Genomic DNA, 13,395 nt, shown 5'->3' with positions numbered 1-13,395 from the left:
CTAGATGTTGCATCTCAAGGGGCTATGCATTAAATAAATTTCAAATTTCACTGACAGAGAATACAAAGAGACTAATGATGAGGGTGGAAAGAAAATGATTTATATATATATATATATATATATATATATAAGTAAAAGAATGTAAGTAAAAGAACGCATGCGCCCTCTGCAGGGACATAAATAATAAATAATAAAAGGCCAAGCCATGGTAACCAAAAAGGAACTGTCTCTCTCTCTAGATATATCTTTCTCCGTCCATCTCATTAGATTAGCTTTCTCTATGTCGCTCTTTAAATAGGCCTGTATGGACAAGGCTCAGCTGATCCCAGTTTCACTGTTAGCCAACCAGGGGCAGTGTAGGTCGAGTGTTCCTGAAGTTGTGGAGGAGGTTTAATAAGGTATTAATTTTAAATAATACCATGTTCTTTTTCATTTAATTTCATGTTCAGTACATGTATAGTTGCGTTTCTTTAGTTACATTGGCACTGTAAGATTTATTGATTATTCAAGACAGAGTAGTCATATGATGTTTTTTTTTTTTTTTTTAACTTTTATACAAGAATGAGTGGCGGGAGCGCAGCATTCAACCAGGTGGAACCTTCTGGTACATAAATTACCATGGTTACTCAGCAGGCATTCAAATAAGCCACATTGATGGAACGATACTCTGGCTTAAATAGGCCAGATTTATCAAGATAAGCCCGGCTTTCCCTTAATCCAGCTTCGTGAAATACCCCCCAGGACTGCTGAGCAGAAGAATCCTGCATCAGGCAGGAATGGACAATATCCAGGAACTGGTCTGCTCACTTCCCAGACATACAGTTAAAAGAAAAGGAGATGCAACACAAGGTAAACATTACCTTGTTCCAACTTTTTAGAGATCTGTTGCTGCCATCAAATTCAGAGTGGGCTAATATTTTTTCTGCTTCTGATCATGTTTATGTTCTATTTGAGAATTAAACATAGATTCATCAAGTTTGCAGATCATTGCATTCTGTTTTTAGTTACATTTTCCCAACTTTTTTTTAGAATAGAGGTTGTAAGAACAGTGAAAATTAACTTTCAGTAAGATTTCAAATTGAATGGGTATGCCATTTTCAGCTCTCATTGCTGTTAGTAAAAGTGTTGCTAATGGCAGTTCTTGAGAGAAAAGGGTCATTTGACAGTCTGAATAAGTGCTTGTGATCTTAAAGAAACAAAGGATAGACCAGAATCTGAACCAAACATCGGCACAAGTGTTTGGTTATCCATCATCTTTCACCCCAGTATGAAGACAGCCTCTCGCAGTCTGGTTCTTTAGACAGTCACACTTGATGTGATGATATTTAGGTCTGTCTGCCTTTGAAAAGCAGAGATGATTAATTTTCTTACTGAGCTTAGGTCCTTAGCTCTCCTTTAAAGTTCAAACTGTCTGCAGTACTACTGTGAGTGGCAGGTAATCAAAGCAAGGAGTAGCCATTAGTAAGTGATAATGATGGATAATAGCAGTAATCATCTTAGTTATTTCAAAGCGATACTATTCCTGCATTACACAACAGCTGCACAATAAAACTCCAGGTCAGACTGAAGCTGTATGCTCCAGTTATTGTCAGCAGCTATAAAGACCAGATGCAGAGTAAAATTGGAAGCATTTAATGCTATTTAAGATTATGATTTGATAACATTTCTCAACAACTGCAAGTTAAATTTACATGAATTTCATTAAAAGTTAAATAAATTAGAAAATTTAGCTAAATTATATTGATGCTAAAACAAATACGATTTTGGCGGAGGAAAGAAATTTGCAAGGCAAGTTTATATTTCTGTAGTACAATTCAGTAATTCAAAATGCTTTACCTAAACCATTAAAAACATCACAGCGGGTGCAGACGCAGCGTTGGTGGTTAGCGCTGCAGCAAGAAGTAAGAAGGTTGCTGGGGGGAGATGGCGTTTCTGTGGGGAGTTTGCATGTTCTCCCCGTGTATGCGTGAGTTCTCTCCAGTTTTCTGGGAGTTTGTTCTACATGTGAGGAGTATAAAAGCTGAAACCTGCCTCTACATGATTCAGACTCTGGGAACAGAAAGTAGATTTGACCCTGATGACCTGAGGGATCTGGTTGGTTCACAACAAACCAGAAGGTCCTGAATATAAACACGTTAGTGGTATTTTCACCAATATACCGTTTTTTGAAAACCTTTGTTTGGGCTCAAAGACAGCAACATCTATCACCACATTCTTGGAAATATTCAGACCTTTAGAGACGACTAGATCCAGACAGGGTCCTCTGTTTCTGTTTTTTCTTTTACATGCTGAGTTATCAAGAACACAACACAATTCTTTGGTCCCTCTGTCCTGAGGGTTATCTGCATGAATGCTAAAATGACCAGCAATAACTACACAGTCAGGGTCAACACAAATTATTGACAGCAGTTCAGCAAAGTCATCATATAAGGTTGCACAGTATGTAGGTGGTGAGGTATCTAAGCATAGCATTTGTATGGTACACACTCAAGTTTTTAACATATAAGGTTCTCTGTCCTACAGACTGGATTGACACAAGAACATGCATTCTATGCAAATAAGCATCCTATAGGCAAACTCTATGATTGGAGGACACAGGACTGAGGAATTTTCTTTGTTTAAACCCTATATAAGACAGAACGACACATCAGGTCTTTAGGTCTTCGTTCTGGTTTTGGGACCTCCAGATTTTGCTGCAGAAATCTGTTTTGATGTCTGAACTTTTGTAATAAACTTCTTTTTATTATTCAAGTCAGCGTCCAGAGACATTTTTGCCTGAAAGCCAATTTTTCCACATGTCCTGATCAAGATACATCAAATCTGACGTCACGAAATTCTGGTCGTGCAGTGCCTTTTTTCCTTCAGCTGACTTCCAGAGGGCAATCTGAAAGACAGGTGTGTTTTTCTCTGCTTTTCTGGGAAGAGGAAAGGGGGTTACTCTGCAAAGTTCTCTGTGTGAGCCAATTTTTCCACATCTCCTGATCAAGATATCTGTACATGTCAACAAACAATACAAAAGAGGTGGAATTCTGCTACACAGCTGTCTCTATATATATATTTAAAAAAAGTCCAGCTTTCATTTTCATTAGCTTCAGGGGCAACAGGAAATTATTTTCTTGAACATTGTAACAGGTTTTGAAATTGAAAACCAGAGGTGCAACTTTATGAAGACAAAAAAGGAAATGGGCTATAACAATTTGTTTCCTGCAAGCAGTGAGGGAAAACATTCGTATAGTAAATTCAGCAGGCTCAATCCTGATCTGTAATTTAACTTTGAATAAACAGCCACATTTTTGCTTCCTTTCAATGGATCTGTGCAGCTTCGTTGCAGAGTTATCCTCACAAAACGACCAGAAACAACAAAAGTAAAGACTTGTTCTGATGAACATAGTTTTAATTATGTTATGTTATTATTTTATTTATTATTAATTATTTTAATGGTATGAGTTCTTATTGGTGATTACAGATGCCATTAGCTTTATGATGGGAAGAGTTTATCATCTTGTCTGTTAACTCAGCAGCTGCTCATTACAGTTAAATATAAATATATATATATTTTTAGTAATTTTTTCAAAAAGCCCATTAGGGATTGACCATTATGAATATTTTTAGGACTGGTACCTATTTTTATTTATTTATTTTATTTATTTATTGTCCCATCATCCTTAGACGATGAAAGCCAATATTCTTTAGCTGGTATTTGGAGCCAATATTGCTTTTGCTTCCTCAATTTACATCATCAAAATGATAGAATGATAACAAATGCTATAAGTCTAGTTTATATATAAATATATATATATATTAGTACTGGGAAACTATTAAAATTTTAGTCATGATTAATCACATAAAAAGTTGGGATTAATCGTAGGTAATGATCCAGCTGCTGAGTGAAATGTTCCTCATCAGTTTCCTCAAAAGTTGGTTTGTTCATCGTAGTGATCCAATTAAATAACATAAACAAGTATGAGGTGCACAGCAGCTGCTGCAGTCTGAGTGTTTTGGGAATCACTGATGAGTGAACAGCCACTGTTCCCTCATCACCACAGCGGTGATGTTAAACAGCAGCGGTCAGTAAACGGTCGGAGACATGCACACGACACACATCCAAACCTCAGCCTGGTGGTCTCCTAATGAGACTCCCACAAAAACTAAACTGATAACCAGCACAGAGACTAACAGCAAATCAAGTGCACTCCTACAGTGAATTTAGAAACAATAGTTAACCTTTATAATTTAGTTTCTGTACTGTGGGAGGATGCCAAAGAACCTGAAGAGAGAACTCATGCATGCCCATGGAGAACATGTAAACTACACAGAAGGGCACCAACTGAGCCTCCAACTTCCTCGCTGTGAGGTGACTGTGCTAACTACACCACCGTGCAGCATTCACAAAAGGTGTGAGGAAAACTCACATCTACCTGCAGATGTTAGAAAAAAAGAAGAAGAAAAAAAAACATTTTAACTGCAATTCTAAATTTTTGTGGAGGATGACTACGGGTGAACAATGAGTCTTTATCTACTTCATTTATCTCTGTGAATTCGCCATTTGCAAAGTTGATTTTACTCTTTGTGCCTTGGCTGTTTGAACTGAAGTTATTATCATCCGCACAGCACAGCTCTCCACTGCATACTCTGCAGAATGGGTCTAATCAGAACCTCATTCAGAACTAGGCTGGACATGTATTCTGACACACACTCATTGTGTTTTGTAGGATTAGTCACATTCTGTGTGTCCTTAGAAGCCTAAATTGCTGGGGCGTGTTTTCTTTAAAAAGATGTGCGTTAATACCTTACAGACTTTGGTTTTCTATCACAGGCCTCATAGCGTGAGGGCTCTGCAGTGTCATAGCTGTTCCTGGCATGTTGTTGTCTTTAATAATAGAGTTCTGGAAATTTATCAACCTGAGGATGTCCTGATTTGTACATGAACAATTATGCACAGGTGCAGTAACAGAACATAGAAAGTGTGTGTACTCAAAATAATGTCATATGATTGTTGGTTGATGACTTTTACAGCCAGAGTGGAGCAAAAAAATTGCAGTTACAGTTTAACACGTTCAATTATTGTAAAACACCAAAGAAAATGTAGAGATGATGGTGAAGTAGCTCCATTGTTCTGCTAATATAACTGTGATGGGTGGAGAAATAGAGAGCTGCTTATGACTGAAAAAAAAAGTATTTTAAAAGGAGAAATCTGGGTACAATATGATCTTTCCCAAAAAGTATGAGCTTGATGAAAATTAAATCTCAGTAAACTGCAGTGCTTTGGTAATACAACTTACATGAGGAGAAGATTGGCAGTTTTCACTATGATCAAACACCTGCAACTTGAAGGAATTTATCCATCAAGCAGGAATTCACACTGTTAATTAATTTTTCTGCGATTTTCTTTTTCATTGCATTTTCCCACAGCACACATTTGCAAATTACAGATCAGGAGTACATCAACTTTTAGAATCAATGTTATGGGTATCAGGTATATGACTGATACCACTAACACATAAATAATATTAAATGTGATGTGCAGTAAAGCGCTGCTCCTACATTTCATATGGTTAGATTTGCTGAATTTTACCATTTCAGTGTCTTCTGCTGACTGATTAGTTGATTGCTGCATATATCTGTGTCAACAGATTCCCTAAACCCCAGGTATTGGAATCGTTATTGGACAGAAAGAAACAGTATCGGAACGTCTCGAATGAACAGGTCTGTTTTTTTTGTTTGTTTTTTTTTTGTTTGTTTGTTTGTTTTTTGTAACTGTCATGGCTCTACTGCCCCCATAAGCTCCTGAAAGCCCCTCTCCCATAAATTACCCTCACTGACCACTTATCTTTGCATATAATTCCTGCTGTCTTATTGGTGATGGCATTTTAAAGATGCACCACGTAACTTTTGCCATTTTTCAGTGACACACCCCCTTTCTTTTTTATGTGTACTTAAGCTGAGCGACTACTCAAAACTTAGTTATGCTTGCCTAATGACAATAAAGATCTTGAATCTTATAATCAGTAGGCCAATGCTAAATTAAATGTATTAATCTGCTCCTCCTTACTTTTGTACCGTTTCATCTTTTTGATTGTAGAAACATTTCTAACAGAAGTCAATATTAATGTTTTTGATCATGCATGCTTTGGTAAAAACAAATCAGAGTATATGACTGGACTAAACTAATGAGCTACTTGTTATCAGGAAATGAAATCCAGGAAAGAAAGATTAAGCTTTGGCATTAAAAACAAGATCATTTAATTTGAGTTTTAGCAGCACATCAGTCACATCCCCTACGCTGCTTCAATCACCGTATCATACGGACTAAAGAAGGTGAAGGACCACCAGGCTGATACCTAGAGATGTCACAGTTATAGATCTCCTTATGTACGATTATTGTCAAGAAATAATCCCGATTTTACAATTATCATGATTATGTGTTCATTTTACAATATAAAATCACATCAACACTCCTTCTAAGTCTCTTATTTATTTCTATTATTTGCTGCCAACATGACCAAATAATATAAAACCAAGTAAATTAACCAAGAAGTCTCATTCCAACTAAATCTCCTCTGCTCTGTAAACAAGAAAATAAACCCTACACATTAACTTTTCATTAAAATGGATGGAGAATGCTACAGAAATTCTATCTGGACTTAAAAGGCCTTATTTCTGTAAACTACATTATAAAAATAGCTTTGAATATTTCATTTCAACCTAAGTAGAGATTTTTGAAACACAAGAAGTAAAATACCCATGTAGCTCGCTTTAGACTTCCAGCTGCCTTTTAGCTGCTGTTAGAGACATAAATACTTCTCATTTGTATAATGTAAAGGTTCAATAAATGAACTCGCCACACTGCACCGTTAACCCAATCAGTCATACTTAATTACAAAACTGCAAATGACAGGATAACATTTAATTTCACTGTCATGTTAGATGAATGTTACCATAATTTAACTGAGCTACAGAGCATTTACCTTTTACTTAAGCGTAACATGCTGGTGATTAACTTGTAGGAGGTGAAATCTATTCGATTTATTTTTGCACTGCAACTTGTTTATTTAATAATTTACAAAATGCTCCACAATGACACATCTGTCTTTTTTTTCCATATATATATATATATATATATATAAATATATATTATATTATATTATATTATATTATATTATATTATATTATATTATATTATATTATATTATATTATATTATATTTTAATTATTTCTATTTTACCTGTGTTCTGAATAAGAGCAGATTTCCATTCAAACATGTCCCGATGATGGGATTTGTGTGTTTGCTTCTAGAGGCCTCTCAGATCAGAGAATAAGTGTGACTCATTATGACTGCTCTGTGAAGATCTGTCACAATGGTTGTCAAGCCATCAGGCCACAAGAGAGTTCAGTCTTGCAGCTCGCTGTTCTGCCAGTCAACATAATTATATTCTCTTGTGTCATTTAGAAAGCCTCATTTCCAAAATGCACACAATCAAAAGTTTTCTCACAAGATTTTTGACATACTTTGCTTGGTTTGCTTCACAAGCATGGTTAAACGTAAGAATATAACAAAAATCCTCCTGGTTCAGTCAGTGCAAGTAGGAGGAGAACACCCAATGTAAAATAATAAAGTGCTGAAACTGAGACAAAACAATAGCTCGACTAAAAGGTGTTGAGAGAGTTGTCAGTCATCCACTTCATGCTTGGCAAAACCACAGGTTTTTCATTTTAATTGAAGCTACAGTGAACATATCATTTTAGGTAAATACCAGGTGGTAAAGCAGGAAACAACGGGCTTAGAGGTGACCACAGAGAGAGTGAGAGAGTCTTTTAGCATCAAAGAAAAGACTAAAACCTTGTTTTTCTGAGGTTTAACACAAAGAACTGTTCACATCAAAGTTGCAGGACATTCCCAAAAAATCCCAGAGTTTTATTTATTCTTCAGGAAGCATTTCAGATTGAAGTATGTGTCAGTTTGTTTCTACATGAACTCAAGAATATGCTTCAGTATTAACCCTGTACACCACATATGCACAATATCTACAAGCAAACAATAAAACAAAAAAAAAGTATTTGTTGCATTTTCTCATTGCAAAATTATTAAACATAAAAAACAGAAGTTTTAGAGCATTATCATCATAAACCATCTCCCACATTTCACATCACAGCCAGTAAGTAAATAGTTTGATAAACCAAGTGTCCGTATTTCCCCAAAGTTGATTTCTTATTCAACATAAATAAAGGTTTAAAAAACAGAGTTTTCATCCTCCGACAGGTCCATACGTTTCACAACAGCTGGAAATGGCCTCCAGTCCCTTAGTTAGTTTCTCTAGAGGAAAATAAATCAGAATTCGCCTGATCCGTAGTGTTACACTTGGTTTTTCAGTCCTTTTCCAAAGTAAAGCAAAGAAGGAGACATTTCTATCAACATCATTTTTATTTTTACAAGCTGATAAAGCCTTAAAATAAAATAAACTTTTTTTCATTTATGGGCATTATTAAATAGGGACTCATTCATGGATCAGGAATGAACTGAAATTAAAATTAACACTAGAAGTCCCAGGAATTTTGATATCTCCCTAAAGTCCCAGAGAAGGGTCGAAAGACCTTTAGTCCAAACTGACGACTCTGCTGGCAAAAATTAGCATCTCTTCATTTGTAAATGCAGCCATTACCTGAGGAATGCACCCATTGCATCCAGCCCCTCCTTGTTACCTTGAAACGTCTGGTAAATTCTGTGGCAGTGGGGGATGGTGGGCTGAGGGGGATAAATAGTAGCTAGCTTCACCTCCAACAAATAAAAGGAAGCAAAATGCAGAGGCGGCTTACAACTCAGCAGGCATTGGACCTGATCCTCAGCGATACAAACCCTTGTGACTCAGATGGAGAAGAGATACAAATTCAGCTGGATTCGGACTCTGACTCTGAGCAGTCTTCAGGTAAGATTTGAAACTATTATTGAACTTTTTGGTATGACAAATTTCTTTCTTTCTGCTTTGTCCTGTACTGTGAGTTGCAACACTGGAATTTCTCCATTTTGGTACAAATAAAGGATTTTTTTAATCTTATTTCCAAAACATCCTATTTTCGTCCTCTGAAATTGTGAAATTGTTTACCTTGCAGATGATGAGACTGCTCCACTGCCAGAAAAGAGGGCTCGGTTGGGAAGTGAGAGGACAGAGATGGCTAAAGATGGCACAGTGTGGCATGAAGAACAGCTGGGGACATGTCTCAATTTCACCCCAATAGAACCATACGGCACAGATGGAGAGCCAACTGCTAAGGCCAGAAGAAGTATCCGGACTCATCTTCAAAGCTTCTTCTGTTTTATAACACTTGAAATGCTTCGTAGCATTCAAGAATGGACCATTCAGCATGCACGGCAAAAGGAGCAGGCAGATTGGTTCATGAACCTCCCAGAACTAATGGCATTTATTGCAATTATTATCTTGAAGAAAGTTCCATCACTACGTGACAATTGGTCAGCAGAGCTGGGAAACCCACGAATCATTGCTACTATGGCCCGAAACCGCTTCCAAAACATCATGCAACACCTACGCTTTGATAACATGTTCACACGCAGTGAGCGAGTGGAGACAAATAAGTTTGCTGCAATTTCTAATCTGTGGGAATCTTTTGTCAATAACTGCATCAGATCTTATAACCCTGGTCGACACATCACTATTGATGCACAGCTTTTCCCGACAAAGACTCGCTGCAGTTTTCTGCAGTACATTGCAACAAAACCGGACAAATTTGGCATTAAGTTTTGGCTGGCTTGTGACTTGAAATCAAAGTACATTTGCAATATCCTGCCATATCTTGGCAAGGACCCCAGTCGTCCCAGTGGAGAGAGACTCTCTGAGAGTGTAGTGATGAGGCTGATGGAGCCGTTCATGGATAAGGGCAGAACTGTAACAACAGACAATTTTTTTACATCGCTGTCCCTTGCACAACGACTGCTTAGCCGGAAAACCACCATCCTTGGCACAGTCAACAAGATTCGCCGGGAAATTCCTCAGTCAACTAGACAGAAGGACCACGCTAAATTCACCACTCGAGTGTTTTCCACCACTGGTGCAACACTCACAGTATATGCGCCGAAACGGAAAAAGACTGTCTATCTTCTCAGCAGCATGCACAATGTGGTTGAGACTGAGAATACCACCAAAAGGAAGCCAAACACTGTCACACAATACAACACCACAAAGTGTGGTGTGGATGTGATGGACCAGATGGTGCGGGAGTACAGCGTGCGTGCAGGAACACGGAGATGGCCAGTCGCCGTGTTCTACAACATGATCGACATGGCGGCACGGAACGCTCATGTTCTTCATAAGGAATGCACCGGAGTGCAGGAGAGAAGAGTGGACTTCCTGGTTGAGCTCGCGAAAGAGTTGGCCAACTCTCATGTGAGTCAGAAGAAGGCACATAAGGAGCAACTGCTTCAGCAGCAACCTGCCACACCTAGCCCTGGGAAAAGGGCAAAATGTCAGGTCAACCATCGATGCAAGAACAATTGCGCAACTGTAAGATGTGTTGACTGCTACAAATACACATGTGGCAAATGCAGGATGGAGATACCATGGAAGTGCCAAGCATGTTTGGACTTAGCACAGACGGACTGCTGAAAGAGCAGAAAAGCCATTCACACAAGGGCATGCCACTGTAGCCTTGTGTAAATATTTGTGAAATTGTTTCATTACTTGCATTATTTTAACTGTTTTGTTGTTTTTTTTATGACAAAAATAAAAAGCATTGGAAAAAATTCACAGTTGTTCTTTTATATCTTTGTCATGTTGACATTTATGCCCTCTTGACTTAGACACTAATGCTTCTGGACATTTTACTCACAGACCCTGCCTGTACCACCACAATCAAAAAATGTTCATTTTAAATATTCAAAATTGTTCATTGCTTGGGCTTTTTGGACATAAGGTACATGAACATTGGGTTAGAAAGTTTGAAAAATTGGTCAAAAATTCTGAAAAATTTGTATTTTTTCATTTGTATGAAAAGAGGAGAGCTGGACCTTTTAAAGTGATTTTTAAAAAAAATATGAATTCATCATTTTGTCATATCATTCTAAATTGTTTGCTTTTTTATTGAAGGCCCACAATGATTATCTTTTTTTTTTCTTCTAAAAGCACACAAATGTGTTGAGGAGGTATATATCATATATCATATCAAATATATTTTTAATTATTTGAAATATACTAGAATGCAGGAAAACCTTTCTGAATCTGTTTGAGGTCTACTCCAATCTCATACTCAGGGGACCAAGCAGTGTCTCAAGCCAAGCTTTGGGCAAAAGTTGACAGTCCGGTTTCAAGAGTCTACAGTGTCTCCCCTAAGTATGCGCCCTCCTGGGGTGTGCCAGTAATTGACTCGTCTACAAACAAAAGAAGCTGTTCGCAGCTTAAGACAGGATTTTAGCTAAAATCCTACTGGTCAATCGACCCATCTCTGGGTTGTAAAGGTAGAAAGGTCCATTGACCCCTCTCTGGGACTTCTAGTGTTAAATCATGATTATTTTAATTTATGAATGAGAACCATACTGGAGCATGACCTTAAATATCTGACAACAGTGGTACAGTGCAAAATCAATCTTATTCATATCTCCACTGAGTTTAATTCATCTGGACCCTCCTCTTTTTTTATCTTTGTTTTCTTTTTATATATTGCTGTAGATTTTTTCCCCTACTCCAAAATATTAAGCAAAAAATGTGGTAATTTGCTAAATGTGAGAAGTTGGAACAAGTAGAAAATCATCAATAATTAGTTTTCAAACTGTGCAGATATAAAATGGAAGCTCAAAAGAGTGAATACAGAATAAATAAGAAAAGTAAATAAAATCCATTTTTACTGCAACATGTCTCCTCAGTCTGTTTCCATCAATCTCTCACAGCCTTGCTTAATTGTCACCCTTCATACATTACAGCTTCATGCTTCCCTCTTTCCTTTTTCCTCAGTTGAGTTACTTTCATTCCTCAAAGGACATTTATTATTTATTTTTATATCTTTTTTTTCCTGTTTAGACAGTTTTGAGCAGAAGGCAGAAAAATGACACCCTCACACCGGTCATTAAAGGAATATTTTTTTTTTTTTTTTTTTGTAATTTGCACTCATGAGTTTTCAGTTTGTTATGTGTAAAAGAAAGCAGTCCCTGTGCTGTTTGCACAATCATTGGTTGTCATCTTTACAGATGCCCCTTTCTTATATTTTTCTCCTCTGTCCACTTTGTACTCTTCTGTTTACTCTCCTTTCTTTTGTCCCCGTCAGGTCTGACATTAATATGCAAATTCAGCAAAATAAAAAAAAACATTTAAAATAAGAAAAAGGTATCAAGAGGAGCCTTATTTCATTCTGCTGTCATGATGCTTGACAAGACAATTTTAAAAAAGGAGAAAAAAATCACTGCACTGTTGACATTATCAGGAAAATGTCTGGCTTATGATTTTCTTGTGTCCAAATGTTTAGAAACAAGGTGGATGAGGGTAGCAACTGCATCTTCACTGCTGCACCGTCCACTTTAGGCAAACTGATAAGAGTTGAGATTGTACTGTGACAGGGACAGCATTTCTTCCCACTGATTTCATCATCATCAAGTCGAAGCAATAGGAAGATAGTCATTAAACAACTTGTGGATTGTAACTATTGTACAAGTGAAGGTGAAATATTCAAACATGCACAAGCTGGCTGAGCAAGAAATATGGCTGGTACCCTCTGGATCAGTTAGCAGAGTTAGCATATGGATGATTTTGTGCTCCACACGAGAGGGGTAATTTGGTGATCATATTGCTCATTACACACAAGAGAAGGATGCTGGTTAGAACCGTTCTCAATTCAGAATATGCAGATATCTGTGTTAATTCACAGAAATTCAGTGTAGACCACTTTTTTACATCAGGATGCATCACTAATCATTTTATTGTCACATCTCAGACCTCTAAATCATAACTGAATAGTGAGGTTTCTAGAAATCACCACCCAGAGTCTTTAGTATGCTCTAAAACTGGTTTGTAACACACTGGGCTGTGTTGTACATAGTAGAAAGTGGGTTATTTTAATGGTCTGATTCTGAGTAGTTTTTAGCATCAACAATTGTTTTCTGCAGGTCTGACAACAGCTGCTCACAACTTTTTCACATAACCTCACCACAGCGATCCAGAAAGTTTGGAGGTTGCGTCAGTTTGTGCCACTAACAGCAGTTTCCTTTGTTGTTGTGTTTTTATATAAAGACATTTGAGCTGTGACAACGGTGAATAATGCATGGATGGAGAACAATGCGGTGCAGAAGAAAATTGGAGTTCAGTCTGGGGCACAGCAGCAGTTTGTCATTATTTGGTGACATTAGTGTTGAAGGTGAGTCTAATGATAAGAGGTGAGAAAGGAAGCAGTAAAGTATGA

The sequence above is a fragment of the Melanotaenia boesemani genome, chromosome 6, assembly GCF_017639745.1.
Source record: "Melanotaenia boesemani isolate fMelBoe1 chromosome 6, fMelBoe1.pri, whole genome shotgun sequence".
NCBI lineage: Eukaryota > Metazoa > Chordata > Actinopteri > Atheriniformes > Melanotaeniidae > Melanotaenia > Melanotaenia boesemani.
Note: the sequence above shows the minus strand (reverse complement) of the source record.